Consider the following 5,736-nt stretch of genomic DNA (forward strand, 5'->3'; position numbering starts at 1 on the left):
TAGAAAAGAGGTGTGTTAGGGGTATGGAGCAGCAGAAAGGAGGTGAGGGACGCCAGCTCGTGGGTGTGTCAGTTAAGAAAGAGCCAAGGGCCAGCCCCACCCAGCGCAGCCCAGCCCAGCCCTGGTTCACTGCCACTGTAGCTGGGACCCTCTGGGGCCTCTCTGAGGCTGCCTGGCAGGCTGACGGAGTGGATGGACAGGGCAGGGGGAAGAAGCAGACGCGGCCAGAGATCCGGCCGACGGGTGCGCCAGAACACCTTTGCGGCCACGAGCTTTGCAGAAGAGCACAAAGGCTGATTCAGAGCCAGAGGAAAGGGAAAGGAGGTGGCCAAGGTCACCGTGGGCTAGGGGGTGCAGATCTGAGGGCTGCCCATAGAGCCAGGAGAGGAATGCTGAGGTTAACAACAGTGTGAGCAACCGTGGCCCTTCCTGGCTCTGTGCTTGGGCCTCAAAGCCTCCCATTGAGACCGGTGCCATTGTCACCCTTTTAGGGAAGAAATGACAGACCTTAGATGTCCTGCCTCCCACCCTCCCGCTCTTCCTTGTCCACCTCTAGCCACGCCCTGCAAGGGACAGAGGGGGGAACAGAGGCCTGGGGTGGTGGGGGACTGGCCACCGGTGGCAAGGGGGGAATCCCAGGGGTCCCCACTCCCAGAGCGGGCTCTGCCTCACGGTGGTTGCCCATAATCCTTGCGGAGCCCCTACCTGCTCCTCCTCCCTTCCCAAACCGCCGGGGGGCCAGGGGCAGTGGCAGGTGCATGTGTGTGTTCAGGACGTGCAGGGGCTTCCCCTTCTCCCAGCATCTAGAGCCAAGGCCAGCGCCATGGCCACCTCACCTGTCCTGGTCGACCCCCAGATGTTGTCCCTGGCGCCTTGGTTACTGTTTTGGGATCAGCCGTGCGGTAGCCCTTCCACTCTATCTGGGTTTGATCGTCCATAGAAAAATTAATGGTCCCTGCAAATAAAGAAGCATAACAACAGAGGAAGGCTTTTTAGACAATCAATTAAAAGCCTAGGAGCGGGATTATCTCATTGAAATATCAATTTTTAATAGCACCGCATCTTTGAGTTTCCTCTCAAAAAACTTTGCACACTCCATCTGCCTGCTCTGGTTTATAACTTCATCTCTTGCTGCCTTTGACCGACCTGAACCTCTGGGACTGGCCTTGGGCCACCCAGAGCAGGCGCCTGAGACGGAGCACGGAAGGTCATTCATTCATTCGTTCCTCCATTCACTCATTCATTCATTCGTTCGTTGAACACTCAGTGAGGTCCTGCTGTGTGGCAGGCGTAGGCACTGGGGGATACGAAGGTGACTGAAAAGGACCAAGAATTCTAGCCCTCAGAGAATTCACGGGCTGACAGGGGAGCAGGAAGTCAGCACCGGCCAGGTGAGTAAATGGGCAATCACAAAAGGAGAAGTCATCCAGAAAAATCAATGTCAAGGGACTGGGATGGAGGTTAATGGGCATAGGAGAGGGAATATCTGTGTGGCTAGAGGAGCCAGGGAAGGATGTGAAGGAGGGGAAGATGTTTCAGGGCAGAAGGAACAGCGTGCCTGCAGACTGGGGGCGGGAACGGGTTTGGGGCGCTGAAGGAGTAAACAGGCGGCCAGTGGGCTGGGACACAGTGAATGAGAGGGACGTGGCAAGAGAGGAAGGGGGACGCCACGCAGACCTCCGAGGGCCCGGAGGCCGGGGAGGGGCACCTGTTACTTGCAAAGTGCACCAGGAGCTGCTGGTACAGAGGTCCCAGCGTCTGTTCCGGACGGTGGTGGCCCTGGTTCAAATCCTGCCTCTTAGTTGCTGTGACACCTGGGGAAGCTGCTGGGGGCCTCAGCCTCAGTTTTCTCACCCGGTGAGGTGGGAGAATAATTGTGATGCCTCACTGGGCTGCCATGAGCATCAAAAGAAATAAGAGGCCGACTGCCTGGTGTGGCCCCTTTTTTCTCTGTCCTCCTTAGCTTGGCAGCTTCCTCTGGTCAGCCCTTGGGGGGAACGGGGTGATCAGATAAACTTCATCTTGCAAGAGACGCCCACCGGCCAAATCTCCAGGGATCTTGTTACACACATCATTTCAGCCAACAGGGTGGGGTTGGTGGCGGGGAGGCTGTGGTCCAGGAACAGACAAAGCTGCCTTTGCTTTCCAGTGCGACCCCGCTGAACCCCATTCCATCCTGAAATCAAGATACCTGGGCAACTGGGTGGGTGGTCAGGTGGAACTTCCTGAGATTGGACGGAGGGCGGGGGGAGCGGAGCGTGGCTGGGTGGGTGGTACATGCAGGCAGAGGCAGATCCCCGACAAAGGTCCCCACCCCGGACGGACAAGTGCACTGGCCTTCCACACAGACGTGGCAGGGTCCTGGGACAAAAGCGAACAGTCCTGCTGGGAGCTGAACCTCATGCTGGGAGCTTGGCAAACGTGCTTTCTAATCCCTACGGCACCCCATGGTACATCTGTGGAAACTGAGGCCCAGGGAGGCAGAGCTTCCTGCCTATTAGTGGTAAAGGTGAATGCACATCTGTTTGGCTGTGCTGTCTCGAGTTATTATAGTAATGGAGGAGGTCAAAGGAGTGAAGGGTCACAACCCTCTTAAAAGGGCCCAGGGAGTCCCAGGTCACACTTCGCTCTCTAAACCTCAGTTTACCCATCCAGGTAGTGAGATCCCTAACTCCGAGCTGCCTACCTTAGAGGATGAAGTGGGCTGCTGGATGAGAGGGCCTTGCAGAGTCTCTGAAGGGAAGAGGGCTTGATGTCAGAGGTTCTTTCCATCATTAGCTCCCTCCTGCCTCCCTCCTGCCTGCTCTGAACCGGCTCAGCCCTGTGCTGACGGCTGTAGCTGAGAACAACGGCCTTTAGATTTGCCTGGGTTCCAGTCCCAGCCCTGTCCTCTCCTGGCTGGTCCCTTCCCTCTCTGGGCCTCGTTTTCCCATCATGCCCTTGTGCACCTATATAAACGTGAAATGACAGCTGGCGGAGGGCGTCAGCTCTGAAGGACCCTCTTCCTCCCTCCTGGGGAGATCCAGATTCCCAGAGGCAGGACCTGGGCCCTCAGAGCTGGAGGGCCAGGTGTGAGCAGCTTGCCAGGAACTGTCACGCAGTCCCAGGCCACTGATGCAGGTGTGGAGACAGTGCTGGCAAAGCCAGTGGGGATGGGAGAGAGGCCACAGCAAGGGGCCCGTCTGGACTTTATCGTAGAGTCACAGAGACCTGAAACCAAGGCCACTTGGGGCACGTGCTTAAGGGCATGTAGAGAGCACTCCCAGGGCCAGGATGTGGAGCGAGGTTGTATTTGTCCAGCAGTGGGGAGCCACGGCTAGTTCTTGAGTGGGGGAAGGGGAGGCTAGGATGCTCCTCTCTGACTTCAGGAAGCCTGGGAAAGGGAAAAGCCAAGAGGAAGGCTACCTCCTGCGGAAGTGGGGGTGGCCCGAGCACCATGGAGACGACCCCCAGTGCAGCTGGGTCTGTGGTGTTGGAGGAGAACTGGGAGGCTTTCCGGGGAGCCCCGCTCCATTGGGAGGAGCCCGCCTGGGGCCTGGGAGGCAGCTGGCATCTTGCAACCCTGCAATTAGCAGGTGGAGGAGCTGGGTGGTGGTGGGGGGGTGCCGAGAGCTGCAGCTGGCTGATGGGTGCTGCCTCTGCGTCCGAGGTCCCTCCCGCTGCCCCAGAGGGGTGCCCAGGGTGGCTGGCAGGCTCCAGGCAGACAGGGCACTGGATTCTTGGGAGGGGATGCAGAGCATAGGGAAAGTCAGGAAAACAATACTAGCAGTAAAGTCGTGTTGTTGGACGTGGGTTTGGACAACCCAGGTGCTATTGTCCTCATTTTCAGATCGGGAAACGAAAGCCCAGAGGGATAGAAGCCAGCAGACACTCAGCCAATTGGAAAGAGCCGGGGCCGATACCATGTTTATCTGGAGGGCTGGGGCGCAGGGGGGAGGGTCACTCCCGGGTACGGGTACGGATCTCAATGCAGGCGACCCCGGGGGCTGCCCAGTAGAGTCGGGTTGGCAAAACGACTCAGGAGGCCGAGCCTTCAGAGGACTGACTCCAGAGCCCCCAGCCTGTCCCTGCAGGGGGAGGAGGGGCTGGGTGGGGCAGTCTGGCCCAGCCGGTTCTCTAGCCTGTCTGGGCACCCCAGGCCTGTGAGGAGAGGCCTGGCACCACCACCCCTGGGCTGCTGCTGCTTTCGTACTCGGCCCTCTGCCCTGGGACACTGCTTATCTGACCAGCGCAGACTCCCATCCAGGACCAGTCCTGCAGGTACTGCAGTGGGGCTGGATTTGGGGGGTGGTTCTGGCTTCAGCCTTCTACCAAGCCATCCATCTCCCTCCCTCCCTGCCTCCCTTCCCTCCCCTTCCCTCCCATTCCCTTCCTTCCTTCCTTCCTTCCTTCCTTCCTTCCTTCCTTCCTTCCTTTCTCCCTTCCTTCCTCCCTTCCTTCCTTCCTCCCTCCCTCCCTCCCTTCCCTGCCTCCCTTCCCTTTCCTTCCTTCCTTCCTCCCTCCCTTCCCTTCCTCCCTTCCCTTTCCTTCCTTCCTTCCTTCCTTCCTTCCTTCCTCCCTCCCTCCCTCCCTCCCTTCCCTCCCCTTTCCTTCCTTCCTCCCTCCCTCCCTCCCCTTCCTCCCTTCCCTTCCTTCCTTCCTTCCTTCCTTCCTTCCTTCCTTCCTTCCTTCCTTCCTTCCTTTCTGTTCTAGCTTCAGACTTCTATCATGTCATCCAACCATCTATCCTTCTCCCTCCCTCCCTTCCTGTTCTGGCTCCAGCCTTCTCTCATATCATCCATCCATCCTTCTCCCTCCCTCCCTCTCTTTTCTGTTCCAGCTCCAGCCTTCTACCATACCTTCCATCCATCCATCTGTCCTTCCTTCCTTCCTTCCTCCCTTCCCTCTTTCAAAGATGCCCACTCAGTCCAGGCTACCGTGACGGCTGCTGGCAGGATTCTCTGGCCTCCAGGAGCATCTGGTGGGGCAGGCAGGAGAAGCAGAGGAGTACACAACCCCCTAAGACTCTAAGAATGAACAAAGTAGGCTGAGCTTTGAAGGACTGGTGGGGCTTTGATGGGGGAGGGGCAAGGCTGGTGGCAGTAGGGGGTGCAACTTGGCTGGAGCTGCAGGGTCTCTGGAGAAGTGGAGCGGGGTAGGGCTGCAGGGGAGGGCAGGGGCTGCACCACGTGGGGCCTTGCCTTGGAGAGGTGGGGTAGGGAGCCGTCCTCGAGAGCTCGGACTCTGGCCTCGGATCCATCGGACCTGGAATGGCAACATCACCACCAACCAGCTGTGTGGCCTTGGGATAGTTACTTGCCCCCTCTGAGGCTCTGCATCCTCGGTGAAAAGTGGGAGGAGGATGGTAGCGCCTGCCTCAGCGGGTGTGAAGTGCACGGCGAGGCTCAACACGGTTACCCGTTCTCGGAAGTCACCCGTGTTGACGAGGAGCCGGTAAGAGTTCCGAGCTCATGGCTGACACGTGTCCCTGGACTGACTATACCTCACCCTGACCTTGGGCCAGTGTCTCCCCTTCTTGGTCAGTTCCCTCACCTGTTCAAGGAGAGACTGGACCAGACCAGAGGAAAAACCCTCAGGTGCCTCTGGGGGCCGGGCGGTGATGTGAATGAGGTGCACGCAGAGTAAGGCTGCAGTCACGTGTGAGCGTGAACCCGACGTGGTCCAATGTGCCAATTCCTCATGAGAAGGAAACCCGCATTTTTCTGAGAAGCTTCCCATTGCTATTAGCAATGCGTT

The sequence above is a fragment of the Panthera leo genome, chromosome E2 (assembly GCF_018350215.1).
Source record: "Panthera leo isolate Ple1 chromosome E2, P.leo_Ple1_pat1.1, whole genome shotgun sequence".
NCBI classification, from domain to species: Eukaryota; Metazoa; Chordata; class Mammalia; order Carnivora; family Felidae; genus Panthera; species Panthera leo.